General features: G+C 42.0%; 1 pseudogene; it reads right to left on the bottom strand.

Moving 5' to 3' along the window:
- Positions 1-682: 682 nt before the first annotated feature.
- LOC145495264 (uncharacterized) lies at positions 683-6,971 on the bottom strand (annotated as a pseudogene).
- Positions 6,972-22,947: the final 15,976 nt, after the last annotated feature.

Genomic DNA, 22,947 nt, shown 5'->3' with positions numbered 1-22,947 from the left:
CGTCGTTCTTGGGTGAATGAATTCATGTATAAATCAATCGTGGCTGGCGGTTTCGTTTGGTTTTCAACAACTGTTTTAGGTTTTAAAATGATGTCGGGTTCATTCGAAGTCGAAGTCTTTTTTATATATGACCGCGCAATATTCCCGCGTTATGAAAATTTATTATAAAATATTAATTATGTGGCCAGATCATATCTGAAAATGACCAGGTTACTTTTGTGCACAATTACTCTCACTGAAAGCAATTATCGCTAACCACAATAGAACCGCAAAAGTCTCGCGATGACAGCAACCTAACAGATAAATGAGGTCACCCCATAGCAACCGGACCTGGCAAATTATAAAAATATCATTTACATACATTTATTACATATGATATTATGCTTTAAGCTGATATAATGCACACTCTGATTGGCTAATTCTAGCACATTTACATTTACATGGTATACGTCGGTAAAATCATAAAACATCACTTGCGACTAAAATAAAAAATTAAAATAAAAAGAAATGCCTAATTCATAATAATTTAAAAATACTAAACGCTAAAATCGATCTAATTCTTTACTTGAAAATTATTCTCCGGTAATGCCCATGGGCCAGTTACGAGCATGCTAAAAGGTCCCAACACAAAGTAAAAGGAAATTAAGAAAACTATTGCTTCTTTCCTGAAAATTGTAGCGACTGAAAACAATGATTGAACACTCTGAGAGTGCATTGTATCACCCTGACGAGATAAAATTTAAGGAGAATAAAGAATTCACAAAGTTATATCACAAACGAATTGGTACTGGACAGGACAAAGGAAACAGCCAGGAAGAAACTGAAACTTTCTTCAATGAGCAAAAAAGTATGCATGCACCGCCAGTAATGTAAATGGACACACACTAGGCCCCGATGTACTGTAAGTTTTATCTTTAATGCAAGCGAAATCTCCCCGTAACGTGAACTAGATACAACCAAGATGGCGGACACATGAAGACTGATCGCGCGGGCTTTTATAACACAATGAACGCCGCTGACCGACCGACTACAGCGGAGTGCCGCTGGACAACCAGCCTACTGGCGTGGCTTCTTTCCTTCTTAAACAAATAAGCATGCAAACAAAGAAACACTAGGCGATAAGTCGATATGAAATACACTCACAGGTTATGTACGAGAAATCTACTGTATGAAGAACAGTCTTTAAGTTTCGAACCGGATAAGAAAACAAACTTAACAAATGCTGAGAGACAGCTATATGTCTAGAATTGTCCGGCTACGGCTAAAGGATTAGAATCGACCGGGCTACTTCAACTCTACTACATAGTCCTGAAGACGTTGCGGGAGACGCCGTTGCCGAGTTGGGTGCTTGTTCACTGCAGGGCTAACACTTGGAGAGGGGGCAGTTATAACCTCGACGTCATCCGGCGAACCGGGTTGGCTATCCTCACCGTATCTCGGGACATCTTCTGCCGGGACAAAAGCGGAAGGTGGGGACGATAACTCGATAGGGATCCCTGGGGCAGGTGGAGGTAACGGGGGGCTTTCTGGGGAAGGTTCCTCGTCGTTAGGGGGTCCTCGATCATCAGTAGGAGGGCTCTGGTCGACACCGACGTCAAGATCGCAGTCGCTGGACTCTTCTTCACTGGGGCGCCAAGGCGTGTGTACTCGGAAGGGAGCGACCTTGTAGCACTCATTCCTCTTTACACGGTAGGAAACGTTCCGTAGCTGTGAGCCAACAAACTTGCGAACATTGCACCACTCACCGTCCACTAAGACAACGAGGTATCGGTCACGACTTTGGGACTTATTACGATCACAGTAGAGGTAAACTAAGTCACCAAAAGTTATTGAAGGGGAGCTGCGCAAGTCACTACGTGGGGCTTTCGACGTTTCACTGTGGGGATGGTTTACCAGTCTTTGTAGATGCTGCTCGCGTATTAGTGCCTGATCCGTTAAGGGAATCTGAGAGTTGGTAAACTGATCTCTCTGAGTCCACATTTCTCTAGAGGATAGGCCGTGGCAGCAGATTCTTGAGTTCAGGTGGGCAGTGGCTACGGACAGAGTCCTAGGAGAGACAGGGCCACCTTCCGGTTGCAACCGCTGGAGCTCGTGTTCCAACTCTTGGATTGCTTTTTCAGCGACAGGGTTCTTGTTCTGATTCTTCACGCGACCTATTTCAAGGCTAATCTTGTGTTACAATAGGGCTTGGTCATTCACGAGAGCTCTGAAGGCGGGCACTGGATCACACCGAATGACAGCGTTAGGCCCATCAAGGGGTCGCAGGCCGACGCATAATTGGATTGACCCATCCCGTAAGGTCCCATGCTTCTCGTCTACCACGAGGAGGGTCGAAGTATAGGAGGTAACGCACTTTCGGATCACCAAAATGAGTTGGCGAGACTGCTTCAGGATATCGGCTGCGAAGGAAACACCCACTGCTGCTGGAGGATCAGAAATTGACAGTTCTATAACAGCATGGGGGACGTGGCGAAGTGCAGCGCAAAGATGACAACCAAGAGAAACGCGCTCTATGGCCTTGTCTAGGTCAAGGGCGTTAAAGTAGCGGCTGACAACTTTCTTAAGCTGGAGACACGATGGATGAGACAGCCTGAGCTGTAGGGCGGTTAGTAAACCATCTAAGACCTGTCTGGGCACTACGATACAATCACGCGAAGGAGCCAAAGGCTCAGTCTTTTTCACGACTAAGAGGCCATAACTGGAGATGGAGGCGACAGACAAGTACCTTTTCACGTCCTTAATGTTAATAAGCTTCTTGGAAGGACGAGTCCCTTGTATTAGGTGGGCATGCGTTCGACGTAAGTCCGCGCACTCAGATTGAATAGACAACCAAGTTTTTCGACTTGTGAAAGGGAGGTTTTTCTGACCAGATAGGACGTCCTGGGCAGATAGGTGTCGGACGACAGACTCCTCAGCCTGGGTCATGAATTTGTACACCTGACAACAGGGATCAAAGCAGTCCGGTGTATTGCGGCTTGCAAAGTCAGAAGGTAGGATCGCAGCACCGGCAACATGCCTCACGTTGGCTTGGAAGCGGCTGACAGTTGACAAGTAAGTCGACACTCGCGGGCTAGCAGAAAACTCTCCCCTACACATTTTCTCGAAGGTCTGGACACAAGACTTACTGTCGGTGAGCACGCAAGCCTTGTGTTTAGATTGTATTAAGTAGGGGCTAAAGTGTTTTATTGCAACACCAATTGCAAGTGCCTCAACGTAGCACGGTAACCAGGATAATTGGTGACTACGCAACTTTGCACTAAAGAAACCAGCGAGGGCTAGCTTGTCACCCCGCGAGATGTAGAGAGTGGCTGCGATGCCGGGTCCCTGACAGCAGCGTCGGTCACGATCCATAACTGGTCATCTGGCTAAGGGAGAGTAATTGTTTGGCTAGACGCCACGGCAGCTTGAGCAGACTTGAAGGCTTCAGTAAGATGTTCGGACCAGACAATGTCATCCTGAGACTGTTTCCCGGCTACAGCCTCGTCAAGGGGGGCCAACAGAGCAGAACAATGTGGAACAACACGAGCAAGGACCTTGACCGCACCAATAAAGGACTTCATGCCGCCAACTTTATTGAGAGGACTGCAGGAGGACAGTGTTGAGACGCGATGAGGGCTGGCGCGAAGAGTGCCTTGGGACCAAGTCCAACCCAAGATAGTAGTAGTTTTGGGGTTGATGATGGTCTTCGACGCCGAAAGGCGCAGGCTAACTTTATGGAGAGCTTGGAGAACAGAAGACCAATTTCGGAGCAACTCGTCTGGACTGTTGCCCCCACAGTACAGATCATCTGCTATCTTGGCCACGATACCAGCCTGGAGGAGGTCACCCAAGACGCGACACATGAGCTCTTCAAGTGCGGTTTCTGAGCCAGGTATACCCATGGCCGACCGGGCATAAACGCGCACGCCCCGGAATGGGGTAGCGACTCCGCAGTACTTCATGCACTCACGGGCGAGAGGGATCTGATAGAAGGCACTGGTTAGGTCTGAGACGATGATGTGTCTCCACTGGGCTATGCAGCGTAGGGTAGAATCCACGTCCGGGAGCAGGGAGGGCTGGGGTTTGCTATAACGACCTACGTCTGCGAAGTCAGCGACGAGACGAAAGCCACCCGATGACTTTTTAACCAGGAACGACGGGTTAAGATACTCGACAGAAACATCAATGTCTTCGGGGCGACGGAACACGCCAAGATTTTCCAATTCAACGAACTTCTGCTGGAGCTCGACAAGTTTATCGCGACCGTACAGGGGGAGGCGACCTTTACGCTGAGGAGGCTCTGCCGCGCCCATATTTACTTTTGCCTGAAGGGGACCAAAGGCGCCATTGTAGCCGGTAATTGGTGGATCAAAGACGGAGTCGTACTGGACCAAAAGGTTACGGAACTTGCTTGTGATGCCTGGAGGGAGGAAGTTATCGGGGTCTAGTGCCACGCCCTGGGAGTACTTTGACTCTGAAACTGGGACTGAACACACCTTGTGGTACGGAAGGTTGTCAACTGGGTTGGAAGACTGATCTTGAGTAGACGGACAGAAGACAGGGTTGACTTGGCAAAAGTGTTCATTTCGTTTCAGGACATAAGGCCTATCTGAGAGGTTAGGAATACGCACTCTACCAGCGACGCTTGTGATGAGACAGGGAGGCGGCCACATGTCAACGACTTTGGCCGAACGGACGTTAGTGGCGTCAAATCGAGGCTCTAGAGCGTACTCAGCATCAGGTAAGGAATTTTCCGGGAGAACTATTTCTATAAAGTTACCAGGCCAGACAGTGGTAGAAGAAGAGGGTGCACGCAGCACTTGTTCACGGCGAACAGCATTGTGAGTCGGAGGATGGTTGACAGATCCGTAGGTGAAGATGGTACCATCCCCAAGGATGACCTGGCGTTTGGCAGGACGAATGGTTATGTCATTCGCTTCCATGAATGGAGTACCAGCCAAGACATCTACGTCCAGGTTCTCCACAACAAGACCTTCAAATTGAAACGAGTGACTCCCACGGGTGAGGCTCAGGCGAATTTCCCCCAGGACTTTCAAAGGAGAGGAGCCATCCGCTTGATGAGCTGACTGAGAACTGTGCCGAATCTCTGCACCGAGCCTCTGTACAGCGGAGAGCCTGATCATGTTACCTGTGGCGCCGCTGTCAATGATGACTCTAGCCTGATGATGGCCGAAAAACGTGTCAATGTACGGGGACTGACGTACAAGGACCCTCCTGGATGCATCAGACGTAAATGAATCACTCTGCTCAACCAGATTCTGATGACGCGGTGGGTCAACATCACTTGACAAAAGGTCCAACTCAACGCTGTCGTCATCCAGAATTGAAACAATCTGACGAGCTTTCAGAAGGTACAAACGGTCCTGTTCAGGAAGGAACCCGCATTCGCTTAAAAAGTGACTGTGTGAAGCGCGGCCAGCTTGTTTACAGAGGGGGCATTCTTTCGCCTTTTGAGAGGAGCGTCCCGGGAACCTGGCAGACGACTTACTGTAGATCGGTGTACACCTCCGAAAAGAGGACTTCTGAGTGGCAAAAGAGGCTCCTGTACGCATGACTTTTGTGTCTTCAGCAGAACGGATTTCATCAAGGAGTGAGTCCAGCGCCTGGGAGATCTCAGGCTTTAAGGACGCCAAAGTACGAGACCGAAGTTCAGTTCCATATCGTTGCTTAACAAGTTTAGGTAAAGCAGGGTTAATCAATCTCAGCCATGTTAAAATAACAAAATTCTCTAACGTCGATGACAATTCCTCTACCTCCTCAAGAACAGAACCGTGGTGGAGCAAGGTGTGAGGTTTAATTAAACTGTCTTCCACAAAAGCCATAAGACGCTGGATAAGATCTTCCGGGCTCTCATCGGGGTTCAAATGAATGTCATCCAGGTCTAAAAAATGACCCCCAGTAGTCTGGAATCCGAAATGAAGTCTAATTGTCTGCCATATGTCCCCAATACAAGTAGAATTCTTGACAATCGTATTACGAGAGATGATTGGGCAATAATTTGCAATCTGGCCTAGCATGAGTTCGAGCATGTTTACCTTTTGGGTAGCTGTTCGCCTTCGAGCAGCTGGAACCGACTCCCCATCATCAGTGTAACCGCGTGACGGGCTCGCCCTAGTCTTTTTCAGCCACGACGACCCTTCACCCAAACATGGCGCGAAATTGGCGTCCAAAGACAAGGTGTAGAGAAGATTTTGCTTCCAACTCTCGAAGGAGGTTAAAGTTTCGTTCTTTGAGAGGCACCACTGCTTGGGGGCTCTGTTAGAAGACATCGCAGCTTACGGAACAAGATGATATTGACAACCGACTCTTGGCTGCTCGGGAATCCCGACGAATCTGTCGATTAAGTGCGTTGGATCTGACGAGAACGTGACGATTCGAATCTTTACCGCTGCCACCACGCCAGTAGTCTAAATGGACACACACTAGGCCCCGATGTACTGTAAGCTTTATCTTGCAAGCGAAATCTCCCCGTAACGAGAACTAGATACAACCAAGATGGCGGACACATGAAGACTGATCGCGCGGGCTTTTATACCACAATGAACGCCGCTGACCGACCGACTACAGCGGAGTGCCGCTGGACAACCAGCCTACTGGCGCACAACAAAGAAAACAGTCAGTGACATTCGGTTAAGGAGTTAGCTAATAACAAAATCAGTGTGAAGAAAAGAGCCGAGAGAGAGGGAGAGAGAGAAAGTGGAGAGAGGAGAGCGCTCTCACCAACTAAATTGTGTATATATACATGTAAAAGTTATCTCTATTACCGAGAAATGGTCAGGGCAAGAACTTCTACGCCATAAATTTCTTCTAAGTACGTAAATGTCATTTACACTGTTCAATTTACCGAGTAAAGCTCTTCACATTTTTTTTTTTTTCATTAGTACTATCTCACTTTTGAGGAACATTTCCATATTAAGTGTAAATACTGCATTGCGGAATAACCTCTAAGTAAGAAATGAATAGGGCCTATGTACCCCCAACCAAAAGCAGTGGCACTAATAAAATGAAATAGTAAATCAAAATCAGAGTAGAGTTTTATTTGCAGACAGGATTTACAAGCACAATCGTCTACTCGACATTTGGACTATATAAGCATTTCACCAAACCGAACTAATTGGACAGACAACAAAATAAAACGAGGAAATCTACATTATAAACACAATATGCATATCACTTCATCTGAGTATCGAAAGCAAATCCCCCCTCAATGAAAGGGAACCCAATGAAAGAAAGGATAAAGAAATTTTAATGATTATTCACGCTTAAATTTCAATATTACAGTGTGTATTTTTGCCGACGGCTTAATTTAGCCTTGCAGTCATTTTATCGGCGGTAGCTTTGCCAGTCTTCAACCAAATTAACCTGGGAATTCACCCAAGCATTTCGCCAAACCGAATAAATTGAACTTACAAAACGAGGAAATCTCCATACTTTGTAATCACAATATGCAAATCTTCACATAGGAACGTCAAAAGTAAATTTAGCAAATCCTGTTCGCCTCGACTTAATATAAAATGATTTGTATACCTTTCTTGGTTTTCAACAACAGAAGAAGAAATCTTAGCATTCTAAGAGGCGGCTGTGCCAACTAACACAGAGAAAACTTCAAACCTCGCCCGGCCATGTTTACAAATACGGTTTTGGTTAAGCTTATTTTTAGACGTGAGGTTATAAGCTAAATTTGACGAAGAAAACCGACAGAAAACTTAATTTGTTTACAACTTACAACAACCTCCACAAAGCGATTTACGTGTTATTGTTTAGAGATGAGCGAAATTAAAACGATGTAATTTATAAAATGTCTCACAGCATGGCTTCAAATAAGGAAGACTTTAAAAAGGTTTCCGACTGAAAATAAGCTTATATCGCCGAGGCAACTTGTTAATTTTCATAGCAAACGCAACAACAAAAGTCACTTACCGCAAGTTGGCAATTCAGGTCGGCCAGTGTAACTCTTCCAGGCAGAAACTTGCTGCAAAAGTTGTGAAGACTGAACTGAACTAATCTTTTCGATAGATCAACGAATCAACCACTTTTTTCCGTTGTGTTTACTGTTGTGTAATTTCGCTAAACGCTCGGACACGTTTGATTTCTCTTGTTCATCACCTGACCAAATCATGTGACGCACAGCGTCACGTCGCGCGAATTTTGAAAATTTGACACTGCAGTCTTCTGAGTCAATTTGTCGGGTACTTTCGCCTCCTTTCTATGGCCCTCGTTAGCCTTGGTTAACGGCATTGTTCGGTATTATTTCACCTCCTTTCTCTAGCCCTTGACTCGCTTTAATACCTGGCATTGCTCAGTACTGTTTCGCCTCCTTCCCCAGCGCTGGCCCGCTTTTTTTCGCGATCTTGTTTGCTACTTCTTTGCCTGTTAATTCTTGCTTTCTGTTTTTTTGCTTCGGTGCAACCCTATCTTAAAAACATTAGATCAACCTCCGCTATCGTTTGTCGACATAAAAAATAGAAATGAGTTTTCTTTTCTTTAAAAATCCCGCCAAGAAAAATGGTCTTCTTCAGCTACAAACCGAGGGTGCATGTCTCTGTCAACCTATTAGCTGGAGTATGGCCGCCATGTTGGGCAACTCCGCCGCCGTCGTCGTCGTGCGTACGCGCCCACGAGCAATACCGCTAGCCATGAAAACCATGAGAAAATCCATTCACGGGTTTCCTTTTCTTTCCCATATGAGTATGGGGCTCCGCTTGGCGGCCCTTCGGGCCGCCGGAGCTCCGCTAATATGATATCGAGGACAAGTGACGTAACACATGAGCATCATTGAACGTGGGGCGTCCGCTGTCTTCGCATTCGGAAGCTAGAAAGGCGGCCTTTCGGAAATCGGCAAGTCAGCTGGCAAATCAGGTGAGCAGCAGATAAATAACCTGTGGCCTGGCCGCTTTGTTAAAGACAAAATATATGAAGAAACGAGCAAGGAATATTCCACAATAATGCTAATGTTGGTGAAAGATGACCGCGGAAAAGCGACTGCGTGACACTCGGTATGTTTTTAGATGACATGTTGTCACGCATCAGACGGAAAACAGTCTTTATTCTCTGTCTGCGTTTTGTACCCAGTCTGCAGTCTGCATTTTGTACCTAGTCTGCATTTTGTACCCGGTCTGCAGACTGCATTTTGTACTGACCGATTGTGGTAGCATGTGATAATACCGATTCAATTTTCTCCCCAAGTACTATTTCATGCTTTGTTTTTCTCAGTACCATATTGGACTTTGAGGCACAGCCGGTAGAAACTAAAGTTTACAACCGTAACACTTCCTTACATTTCCCCAAATTGTTCCCTTTTCTTTTCCTTTGTCCGCCATGTTGAATTCTTAGGCGGGTTACCGCTGTACACTCGTTCCCAGACTCCCGTTTCCGGTTCCCCGTTCTCCGTTTCCCGTTACCAGTTTTAGTAACATCCACTGGACAATACTTAAACCGATAAAACTTAGAACTTATTACCTTACAAAATTATAAGGCTTATAAGAAGTTGAATTCTTGTTCAGTCCGTAGCTCCAAGGCGAATACGTACAGAAATAATTTAGTTCGCGTGTAGATTTGCTTGATCTCGGGTCATTCATGCATGCGAATGGCCGTCGAGAAACCCGATCCGCCCGTCGTCAGTTACAAATTTCAAGTATTTAGTGAGCTAGCCGAGTATACTGAAAGTAAAATGATAATTTTTACGAGTGGACCGCTGCAAGGTTTAAGACTGTTTTTGTAAATTTTGTATACAGTCGGTAAGGAGGCGGAGATGATTGACGTCCACCAAAACTTAGGTTTTGTCTAGACGCTTTTGCGCTGAAGGCCGCGTGTGATTGATAACCGCTGTATAAATGAAGCCCTGAAATAAAATGGCATTAATTACCACATTTGACTCGTGACCTCACCGGACAGCATTATCGCCCAGTGCTTTCAGACGTCTCTCTCCCCGAGTGACTTAGCGAGCGGAGGAGGCGGCTGAAATTCAGGCTATAACATCTGAAGTTAGAGAATCGTCTGAACGCTTCGAAGTTATTCATTTTGCTTACTTCCAACAACTCACATGGCGATATTCGCACGCATAATCTTAATCAACAAACACGAACTGAAACCTACTCTAACCATTACAGGAAAAAATGGTTTATGATGGTCGAATTCTCCCTACCTAAAATATCGTAAGGTATTTTTCCCTTGTCCGAATTTTATCATCCATAATATGGTTACTGCATTTGGTCATTCTCGCATTTTATCATCCGCATTTTGTCATACATGTTTTATCATCCGCATTTTATCATCTGCATTTTATCATCCACATTTTATCATCCGCCATCCTCCGCCATCCGGTCTGCGCTTTACAGGGACCTTTTCGCTGAACGTTCAGACTGCAAAACAGTCGTATTTTTTGCGAACGCGGGCGACGGTCAATATTCGAAAGGTCTGGAGCAAGTGTAATAACGGCGAGGGGGTCAGAAAACGACTGTTTTGCAGTCTACTGAACGTTCGCATAAAGATTTTAAAAAAATAAAAAAATAACTGTTATGATAAGTTGGTTGTCCTCTGTAAGGTATTGTCACGTGATCTTGAGGACCGCGTGTGGTGTAAAAGTATTGCAATAAAACTCTTGAAGTTGAAGCGAGCAGATGTGTATTTTCTCATATTCATAACAATAGCTGGTTTTCACGTGACGTCACCAAAATTCGAAACAAAACTATTGATCTTCCTGAGATTTTACTTAAATGATGTATAAGAGCAGCTGAAAACTAATATTCATACAAATTTTCGCTCCGAATGGGTTCTTGGTTTTGTGATACACTACGCTTGAATTTCTAAGCTTTTGCGTGACGCGGCATTTACATGACGGCCAAGAGAGCTGTCATGATGGTTAAAAAAGTGACTTATTTCGAGGAACTTGGCTGTCTGAACAGTTCATGACTTAGAAAAAGTATTATTTTAATGTTTTAGAGTTCCTCGAGGGATAAATTCACGCTTTTGTAGCAAAACTCAGTGACAGATGTTTCTGTTGGTTTCCGGCCGCCATGTTGGTGCCCATACGGATGGGCACCAGCATGGTGTCTCCATACAAATCTCTATAAATTTGGGTAAAAAAATTCTGCGCATATCTCGCATAGGAAAAATTGCTGTGACCAGAATTTTGGCGAGAGTCTTTGCATATTTACCTTCTTTCATTTCCCAGATTCTGGACTTTATCTATTGACCGGTTTTGATTTTTAATTTGATCTATTTTGAATTGCGTGACACTGAAAACCAGCAATAACTTCACGCATTGTGAGCTTGGCGCGCCTGTGTTGGGCGGGGCCAAATAGAGGGTGGTAAAGGGGGGGGGGGGGGAGGTATAGATCACGTTTCACGGAAGATAAAGCAGTCCTTTCACAATTCACGAAAAATACAACATTGGCATTTCACGCTTCACGGAAAATAAGAGAAAGTTTTGGAAAATCACGGTTCACGGCGACTATGGAAATCACGATTCACGAGGAAAAAAATGGCTATTTCACATTTCACAGGAAATAAAAAGGGCCGATCACGGGTCACGAAAATACCCTCAGTTTACCACCCTCCAAATAGAGTCAAATTATCTGTAAGCTATGTTAAGAGCTAGTATTCTTTTTATATACCCTTCTATGTTTCAAAGTGTTGAATTCAACTCAGTGTGCTCCAACGGAACACACTTGAAATTTCAAGGTCTAGAAAGTTTCACGTGGGTTCCATCATACATGAAATTACGAGCAAAACAATGCGTCAACAGGAAAAACATTTCAATAGAAAGGGCCATGGTAAAAGGTCACGTTGTCACCTTATTAGTTTATTTTTAGCTTTCAAGCGTTCCACGGTAAATGAGCGAAAGAAAACGACCGCTTACTGTTCACATATTAAACCTGATGAAAACAGGAGAGAAAGTTTGTTATTGGAAATTACAGTTGAAAACTTTTTACTGAGGTTCAGATTCAATTCCGATTGCAATTGCGTTTCAAGAAAAATGATTCCAAGGTCTTCTGGCCGTCCTTGTTTCCCTTTTTAGCTGTCCTTGAGTCCCCATGGGTTTACCTACGTCACTATTGACCCTTATACCCTGTGTTAAGCCACAAAAATACTCTTCAGTTAACGGAAGGATGTCAAAATTGCGTCAAAGTACACACCTTGATAGACTCGGTCAACCGTTTAGATGCTCTCCAAAATCAAGCCATCACGTATTAAGATGTTGCAAAGAGCCATTGTCAGTTGATTCAATCGCTTCTGCTGGAAGGATATTCCAGAATTTCAAGAAGAAATTAAGAAATCCGGTAAGTAAAGCATTGAAAACTAGTGCTGGTTGAATGTTATTTCCAAAGTTACGCCTTTGAGCGTGATCATAAAGAAGTTAACAATTTTAACAGATAAATGACGCAAAGGTTTTCATTTTTGAGCTACTCCCTGAAAGTTGCTTGAAGCAAATTGTTTATAAATATGCAAGACGAAGTTTATCCATCAAGTTATATAGGAGCTTTTGCTTCAAGCCGTCTTGAAATACTGTTATGTCTACTCTAAAGCCGAAAGGCTCCTTGAGCATCTCTACAGCACTCTTAATATGATATACATTTCTCTGATTAGATCGAATGGAAACTAATCGGTCATTATCACTGATGACCGTGAAATCGAATAAATAATATAGTTAAATGGTCAAACGGATTTTGGTCAAACTCAACTTTGCCACCGCAAAATCAATGTTTAAACTGGTGAGAGAGATTTCTCTTCGCCTGGTATGCACCGATTCGGCGACATGTTAAAGCTTGCTTGTGCTGAGAGCTAAAGAAACAGAGGGAATAAATGTGAGCATCTAAACAGACTTGCCCGCAACTTTTGGAAACATAACGCGTGTGCATGCATATTAATAATGTACCTGGCTCTTTGGAAGACAGACATTCTATATTGACAAAACATGGAAAATACTGCCTAGTCAAATACGCGTACCCCGATCGAGAGAATCGATTTAATTTGCAGATTTTGGAATGGCTGAACATTATGTCATTCATGGTGTATTAAATGTTTTTGTAGGCGCAAGAATCTTTTCGTTTTTAAATGGAAAAAATTTTTATTTTTCAAGTTGTAGTAGTGAGACGATTTCACTTCATCACTCCTTCACTCCTTCACTTTCTGTTACACATTTCGAACCCGGGGGGGACTCCCATATGGGGAAGGGGGAGGGACGCTCGTCGGAAAATTTGAATTTAACTCCTAAAGAAGACTAATGTGGGCGTTGCTTGAGCTTCATTGGACCCTAAAAGAAACCACTTAAAATGGAATGGGTTCGATTACTAGCCACTGTTCAAGAAGGGATCCCGCGCGCACTTGTAGACCCGACTCGTGCACATGAGAGATCAGCGGAAAACAAAATTAGAGCCTGACTTTTACTATTATTTCTTTGAGTGCACCCTAAAGGATACTTTAACAGCTAAGTTGGTGACGTTTTGTTATCAACACTCTAACAAGTGAGACCAGAATCCATGATATGTACCCGAGACGACGAGCATCTCCGGCCTTTTCACATAGTAGTCCCTCCCCCCCCCCCCCCGGTTTCCAACATCGCGCTGTCCAAGGCCGTTTTACAGTGGATTGCGCCGTGACAAGTTAGTAGGGAGCTTCAGCAACGACGGCGACGACTTCGAAGACGACGCGCGCCTAGTAAAAAATGAATATATTACAAGCGAAATTCGCGATTGTCTAGATCTGTTCGGTCTGCCAATGGCTCTAAAAACGTGCTCAAGTTAAATATGCAACGACGGCGTTCAATTCAAATGAAAAATACGAAAAATTAGCCGTCGTCGTCCACGTTCCGTAGACGACACAAAACTTGGTCATTTCACGTTGTTGTATTGCAGAGGACGGCAGAGAAATGTACAAAGATTTATAATGCACGTGCACAGCTAATGTTTTGCTCATTAAACCTTTTGTTCAGTGACGTTCTCGTTGCCGTCGTCGTTGTGGTTTGCTTAAGGTCCCTAATTATTCTTTGAAACCGCAGAAATGATCTAAATAGATATCTGAATAGAATTTCGCACGAACGTGTCTATATATAGAAGCTAATTACATAAATAGCTCATTTCCCGAAGGTGTCCACTCGATTGCGGAAAACTGAGGAGATATTGAAAATCACAAAATTGATGAGTTGCATGAATTTTCGAATTATTATTCAAGCCGTGATTAAAAGTTTTAGACGATCACCAGACGAGAGAACTGAGGAGAATTCGAACGACGCATTTTGCTATTATTTATACAGTATTGTAGATAAATACTTCAAAGATGAATACGGCGAAATGATTTGAACAATATAGGTGATAAATAGAAAAAAATGACATTACACAAGACTGGGGGTTCAGCAGTCACTAATGTCGCCTTGGAAAGGGAAGGAGAAAAAAAAGTTATTACAACACGGGGTGTTCGTATTTGGTAATACCTCCAAGCAGGAACCCCGCCGAACAAGGCTTAACTTTATTGAGTGGACGAGACACGGTGCTGTCTTTGTTATGTGGTATTATGACTCTACGTTGGATCAATTTTTTTCTTTTCGATTTCTAAGATCTCTCAAAAGGTAACAAAGGGGAAAAAAAATCACTGATAATCGCCTGTCCGCTCAAGAAAGCGATAAAAGAGGCTCTGCTCGCAGGGTGCCTGGGAATATAAAGAACGAAGAAATAGCAATGGAAATAAGAATCCGATTATACTTGTTTGCTGATTGGACAAGAAGCTGTGCTTTCTTTATAACTGTCTCGGACGAGGATCACTAATAACTTCATGAATGTTTTCAACGGTGTTACATCTCCTCGTATATTCTCTTACGGTTGCGTTTTGCCAGTGGGCTTTAACTTTAGCTTACAGCGGTTATCAATCACACGCGACCTCCAGCCCAAAAAAAGTGTAGACAAAACTATGGCAAGCCGTTTGTAGCAAAATTAAATCCTTGCAATATATGTTTAATCCTTTAAATAACGGTTTTATTTAAAGATAGAAAAAGGCATTCAATGCAGTGGTAAATAAAATTTTTGGTTCAATTCAATCTTTTAATTTTCACGATTCAATCCAATACCTGGAATATTGATTCAATCAAATGCCTAAAATATTGATTCAATCCAATACCTAAAATATTGATTCAATCCAATACCTGGAATATTGATTCAATCCAATACCTAAAATATTGATTCAATCCAATACCTGGAATATTGATTCAATCCAATACCTCGAATATTGATGCAATCCAATACCTGAAATATTGATTCAATCCAGTACCTCAAATATTGATGCAATCTTCCTGGGCCGAGTGCGGCCAACAGGAACGAGAGTAACTGAGCACTAGAGAGCACTGAAAACATGGCGGGCGAAGGAGAACTAGATTTAGAAGTTGAGTTTCCTAAGTTTCTTGCAGACATTTTGGATAAAACGGAAATAATTTTTGAGAATTTTGACTCAGAAGTTGCAGAAGCACACGTCGAAGTTCTTGATCAAACCATTAGTCTGCTTAGGTAAATGAGACATTGCTACAACCGAGACACAAGGGACACGGAAAATTTAGATTCCATTACTGCCGCTTTTGTAGATGTAAGTTAACCAATTTTTATGTGATAAACATATTTGTTTATTAAAAGCTGTGTGTGCTAGCTTTTTGTGGCAAATAACATAAACTGTGGCAAATTTTGCTACCGCATTGGTCTTTGGTATTGTGCATATTTCTGCTGTCCAATCATTACTGGCACACTAAACTTTCAACTGTAAACAAAATTTTTGCTGTGCCGTGTGCACAGTCAAACATGTTTCTCACAAAAACTGTTTGTGTAAACCTGGCTTTAAGTTATTTTTGAAATAAGAACCTTTACATTTTACAAGACAGCAATCATTGAACATTGGAATGTGCTTTAAGTTTTTCAATGTTGTTGTCTCATGTTTTGCATTATTTAACCCACATGTGGTACTTCTTTCCTAAAAACGATGTTTTTCTTGATATTCTATGACAAACATGGCACCAATTTGTTGTGAATATTATCGGGTACCCAGGGCTCAAGGCTAACACTACTGCCAACTAGCCACACATTTAAGTTTTGAATAGTAGATTTTGCACTTTCACTAGCCATTGTGACAATCATGATGGAATGGAGTACTGGTCTACTGGATGAAAACAAAATTGAGAATTATCCTGACAAAGTAAAACTGAAGAGAATAGAAACTAATGAAAACAGGGAAACTATGAGTGGATTTCATGGAAATAATTGCCTTAATAAGCATATGATAAATATTTAACTATTAAAGGGAGATAAAAGAAAATGGCAACACTGATAAAAGTACATCAGAGTTTGAACATAAGCATATTCAAGAAAAGCAGGATTCGTGTTTGTGGGAGTGAAATTTTCTTAGTGATTATTATTAACATTCTTGATGCAACAAGAAATGTTCAAGATTGACCACTCTTATAAAACAGTCAGTGAAGCTGTGTATGAAAAAGGCTGGCTGGTGCAAAGTTAGTTTTGGCTAGTGACATGAGTCCTGTTAGTAGCCATTATGCCAGTGCACCAAGAGGTTAGTCTGGTGTCCTGGGTACTTTTGAAAATAAGATAACAAATTAACCTTGCAACATTTTAACATCTGTTTTGATAAGCACCTGAAAAATCTACAAGGCAGAGTAGTGCACATGGCAGTTATCAAATGCCCTGATTTCTCTTCAGTTTAGTTGTGTTGCTAGAAGTTAGGCATTCTGTAATTCAAGCAGTTTCTGAGTTTTGTATATCAATGAAAAGGAAGATGAGAAAATAATTTATTTGATACAGGGTGAGGTTTTCTGTTGTGAATTGAGTTGCAAAAATACTTTAAGGGCCATAATCTCCTTTACCCAGCCCACACACATGTAGTATTATGCAATTGTCAGTTGCCCAAGTTTAACTGTCACTAGTTCTAGAGCCTCCTGGAAGATGTCTACTCCCATTTGACTTGATTATTTTAAGGGATCTAGCCTTTCCAATACAAATGACTGCACTGAATCATGTTGTACCAGGTCAATTTCTTCAACTACAACATTGTTATCACTGCCCAATGGAGTTGGACCATCAGGATCATCACCATAGTATTCAAAATCATATGACTTTCCATTTGAAAGGGGGTTTTCAGGATGCATCATATGATTAAGCCACATTTGGTATGGCAACCAGTTTTTTTTCTGTTCTTACATTTTGGTGGTTGAAAGCTTCAGTGAACTGGCAAAGAGCAAGGTTTATCCTTGGTTGAAAAACTAAGTGTGAGGTGGAAAGATGCACTGAATTATCAGTGTCCAGGATGCCTGACAATTCCATACTACAAAAAGTGTAAAAGTACAAGTGGGAAGCACAACGGAAACATCCCTCCACAATCTTTCAATTCGTTGGTTGTGTTGATGGCCCTGCAGTGAAGCTGCCCCTCTCCTCTCTTCTAACCTGCTCCATTGTATCGCACACACCAGCGTTTTCAACACCATGATCTACTTGTACTCTCGAAGGCCAAAATTCTCCGTCTCTCTTAACGGCATCCAGAAACAATTCAACACCTGTTGCTGCTTTATTGTTGGCACTACATTTCAAAAACATTATTCTCCGAGAAAATCCGTCTATACAGCCGAATTAGTATTTTCCATCGGATCAGAGAGTGATGTCCATCCAGATGCCAAAGCGAATTTACGCACCCCATCTCAAGACAGTATTTTGGGGATCTAATTTTGCTAACCTTTCTCTTATTCTTCTCCGTTGAACCTGTAACCCAATGGACTTAAAGAAACCTGCAATGAAATTATATCCATACTCTTGAAGGATTTCGGTTCCTTATCAGGTAAGCTGTTGAAATCCCTCATATCTTCTCAGCCATACTCTGTCAATCTTCTGTGAATTGTCCATCTCCAAACTCCAATCATCTTTGTTATCGTTGTCCAGATGAATCCTAGTCCTCAAAGTTCCTCGAGCACCTCAACAGGAATTTTAAGAAATGGTCTTCCATGAATCCAACTTCTGAGTCAAAATTCTCAAAGATTATTTCCGTTTTATCCAAGATGTCTGCAAGAAACTTAGGAAACTCAACTTCTAAATCTAGTTCTCCTTCGCCCGCCATGTTTTCAGTGCTCTCTAGTGCTCAGTTACTCTCGTTCCTGTTGGCCGCGCTCGGCCCAGGAAGATTGCATCAATATTTGAGGTATTGGATTGAATCAATATTTGAGGTATTGGATTGAATCAATATTTCAGGTATTGGATTGCATCAATATTCGAGGTATTGGATTGAATCAATATTCCAGGTATTGGATTGAATCAATATTTTAGGTATTGGATTGAATCAATATTCCAGGTATTGGATTGAATCAATATTTTAGGTATTGGATTGAATCAATATTTTAGGCATTGGATTGAATCAATATTCCAGGTATTGGATTGAATCGTGAAAATTAAAAGACTGAATTGAACCAAAAATTTTATTTACCATTGGATTGAATGCCTTTTTCTATCTTTAAATAAAACCGTTATTTAAAGGATTAAACATATATTGCAAGGATTTAATTTTGCTACAAACGGCTTGCCATACAAAACCTAAGTTTTGGTGGACGTCAATCATCTCCGCCTCCTTGCCGACTGGATGCAAAATTTACCTGAAAAAGTAAAACCTTACAGCGGTCCACTCGTAAAAATTATCATTTTACTTTCGGTATGTACGACTAGCTCACTAAATACATTGGCAGTAAATATTCCTTAAAATTTATAACTGAAGACGGGCAGGTCGGGTTCCTCAACGGCCATTCGCATGCATGAATGACCCCGAGAGCAAGCAAATCTGCAAATCTACACGCAAACAAATTATTTCTGCACGCATTTGTCTTGGGGCTACGGACTGACCAAGACTTAAACGTCTTATAAACCTTATAATTTTGTAAGGCAATAAGTTATAAGTTTTATAGAATTAAGTATTGTTCAGGCCGTTGCCCCAAGAAAAATACGTGCAGAAATAATTTGTTTTCGTGTAGATTTGCTTGCTCTCTGGGTCATTCATGCATGCGAATGGCCGTTGAAAAACCCGACGAACGTTTTCATTTATAGATTTCAAGGATGTAGTTAGTGATCTAGCCTTACATACCGAAAGTAAAATGATAATTTTTACGAGTGGACCGCTGCAGGGTTTCACTTTCAGGTAAATTTTGCATACAGTCGGCAAGGAGGCGGAGATGATTGACGTCCACCAAAACTTAGGTTTTGTCTAGACTTTTTTTGCGCTGAAGGTCGCGTGTGATTGATATTCCGCTGTAACTTAAAACCTCGAGTCAGTGGCGTCAAAATTGTCACTGTTTACAGACGATCCATTTTCCAAGTTGAGTGCCTTATAGCAACTTTGATTATAGTAGTAGGTCTTTGTTTTTCCTTTGCGTAATTAGTGTCTTCTATTTTTTCCACTGTTGTACTTGTTACCTTTTTTAGCATACTGTATATATCTACCGCATGCAAATCTATTTCTGGTGAGTTTTGCGTCCTTTCAGTGAAGATCGGTCGAGTTTGGGCAATATTGTATTTATAGAAATCGGTTTGGTTTGGTTTCCTTCGCCGTCACATTCGTCTTGTAAGTATCTTTGTTAGTTCGGATTAGGTTATTTTACGTTATATTCGTGTCGGATTTTGTTAGTTACTTTATGTTCATTAGGTTTTATTTAATTTCAGTTACCGTATCTTTGGCTTCCTTAAAAATTTTGGTTTGGCAAACCTTGGGTTCGAGTTAAATGCGTCCGTGACGACAGCTTTTGTTCGCCTCTAAAGGTGTTATTAAAATGCTTTCTGAGATTTCATTTTGGAGCGTTTTCACAGTTGTTTCGCTAAACTTTATTTGTTGTTCTTCATGAAAGTCATCACAGCTAGTACCACGACTTAGGCAGTTTCGGAAATAATGCATGCCTGAAATTAAATTCACGCGACTCGAACCCTTGACTGGTTTTGTGAGTCTAATATAGCCTTAGATGGTGATGACAAGCAAGCAAATACATCATATGTTTTAACTACGGGAGAAAGTTATACAACAGCAAAGATCATGGCAGTTATGTACACTACTGGAGAATATGTATCTCCCAGCTGGCTTGAGGATTCAGTTGTCTGAACGCAACACCACTGGTCGCAAAAGTCATGGGCTCCAATTGCGCCGGATCTTTACTGCGATGATCTTGGCCGTATTGATAAATTTAAACAAACAACGTCACCGTTTCATCATTTTCACGAAGATTCACTTAGTTGTGTAGTCTGTCCATACACGGTCTTTATCCTCTTTTAACTTTGTCGAAGTCACAGGAAAACATACCCCCGGGAATTGAACGAGCGTTACTCCAGGGGATGGCTCTGTCGCTCGCGCGCTCCCAAAGAAAAAAATTGTATATGCAGGAATATTTGCTTAGTCTCGTAATATAGGTGATAGACTTGGTGACTGAACAGGCGATACAGGAATAGTTATCTTTCCCTCAGAATAGATTGGTGTTTGAAACGAGTCTCAGACTCACTCTCTCAAAGGTTTAACAAATTGACAGCAGTTTTTCCTGCGTCTGTCCTGTTATTGACCATGAATTTCGTCATAATATTGTCAAAGTAACTGTGGATCGACAGGGCGATAGCCGAGTGGATCCACAGACTACTTTGACAATGTTGTGACGAAATTCATTGTCAATAACAGGACAGATCCATGAAAAGCTGCGGCAATTTGTTTCTTACGATAACAAATTGTCAAATTGACCCCCGGGAATTGACCGCTCTCGCTCTTTGGTGTGTCGCATAAATCATAAATTCATTTGTCTGTCCGCTTATTGACAATAAAAATTAGCAAAAGACAAAAAAAAACACACAAAAACAACTCCATATCGATCACAAAATAAAGAAATCCCCCTCAAGATGATAATCACTCTTCATTTTGTTGACTTCACTATCCCTACAGATATACAATATGTTTCAAACAGGATTTATTCAACTGTTGCCAGAGCGATTTAATTACTCAAAAGAGTCGGCACTGGATGACTCGTAGTGGGGGGGAGGGGAGCAAAGGTCATTAAAATGTATCACACTTATAGTCATGTGATCTCTTACTGATTACTTTTTTGTTAGGGTAAGGTAGGTGTTAGGCTAAAATAAGGGGGGAAGGGGTTGGTATTAAATTAATGCTCTTTTAAAACTAAGAATTGACAGTATACTAGCAATCTAACAGCCTTCAGAAAATGTCAGTCTTTTCAACTTAAAGTGAAAAAAAAAATTCCGAAAGAAAAGCCATCCAAAGCTAAATCATACCCCGCAAAAAAGCGAAAAAATTCTTGCAGTCAGGCCAAGAGAAATTTCTTCAGTTTTTGGTTTCAAAAATTTCATGTATGATATGAATTCTGATGTTGCTTGTTTTTATGAAATGGCGGAATAAAAAAGATGTTTGAGCTATCGCTGTTACCAGCAGACTGATCGAAATATCTTGGCCTCTCTTTTATTTGACATTTCACTGATGATCGCCAGCTAGATGCTATATACTGGGTATATACTCTCCCAGAAATAGTGCGGCGTTTGGTTGAATATAAATTAACTTGTTAGCGTTTCACTTGAGCTACTATTTTTTCTCATGAAAGTCAATTTTGCGTGTGGGAGAGCCCCGACTTTGGAGCGTTGTGTGGCGCAAGATATCGACTGTTAACAATTTGGCTTCGATCTTTTAATAGCTCAAACACAAACCTAAAAACCCGAATTTTGGGAAGAAAAATCTTGCGGAATTTCAAGCTGCACGAAATACTAATCACCTAACCAAAGTGTTATTAAACAATTGGTCCTTTCGTTTAGTTTGCGATATTTGGTATTCAATGGTTTGCGATATTTGGTGTTGAATAGTTTGCGATATTTGATACCGCAAGTGTATTGATTAACCGCGTCACCATGACAACAAACAAGTTGTTGTTTGTCAACTGTTGGGCACGAAAGGAAAGGAAAATTATAACCAGTTGATGACTTCTTAGTGGTGCTTAAGCGCCTCTTAAGATTTGCTCGTGATTCGACCACTTCACACAGATAAGTTAATATCTATACGTCGGTATCCAGAGAATAAAGTTCATCTATTGCATGATCTGTATCCTTGATAATTAAGACCTATCGTCGGGGTGGCATTTATCTGCTGGATATAGTTCGCTATCCGGCCGCTCTTCGAACAATCGGCCAATATTGACGTCAGTAACAATGACGCCATAACGTTTTGAGCCACCAAAAGCAAGTCAGGTTGGGTGCCAAGGAATAAATGCAGTTCAGCGGGCCTTTATCAGTACTGTGAAAAGGCCCTTGCAATTCTATATTTTAAAACACACAGCAGTATTTTTTAACTACATTTTGTTTTCTTTATTTGAATGTTATGAGAACAATATGGGGAGCAGGGATGGCGCAGTGGTGAGAGCGCTCGCCTCCCACCAATGTGTCGCGGGTTCGATTCCCGGGCCCGGCGTTATTGTAGGTTGAGTTTGTTGTTGGTTCTCTACTCTGCTCCCAGAGGTTTTTGTCCGGGTACTCCGGTTTTCCCCTCTCCTCAAAACCAACATTTCTAAATTCCAATGCGGTCCTGTAATGCACGGGCATTTCAGAACGAGTTCTTGTGAACTCCTTGGTGCCCCGTCGGTAAACAAATTACATATTTACATATTTACATACATTCACATACAACAAGCTAGGGGACGCAATTAAACCATAAGATTGGATTTAATTGCTTGAGAAGAAAACTCGGTTTATTTAAAATAAATGACATGCAGCTTAACGGTAGGTGTATAACAGGTTTGAAAGAACGATACACTCTAGAAGTTGTCTGGCTTGTGACTATCCGTGCAATTATTATTTGCCTTAACGAGGATTTCTGGCTGTGAATTTTTGATTGCCTCCTTGATGAATTTTTGCTAGCAGAGTATGACATAGCAGTCCATACACTCTTGTGCATGGATGC

The sequence above is a fragment of the Orbicella franksi genome, chromosome 8 (genome assembly GCF_964199315.1).
Source record: "Orbicella franksi chromosome 8, jaOrbFran1.1, whole genome shotgun sequence".
NCBI classification, from domain to species: domain Eukaryota; kingdom Metazoa; phylum Cnidaria; class Anthozoa; order Scleractinia; family Merulinidae; genus Orbicella; species Orbicella franksi.
The sequence above is the reverse complement of the archived record's forward strand: the minus strand, read 5'-3'. Positions and strand labels throughout refer to the sequence as shown.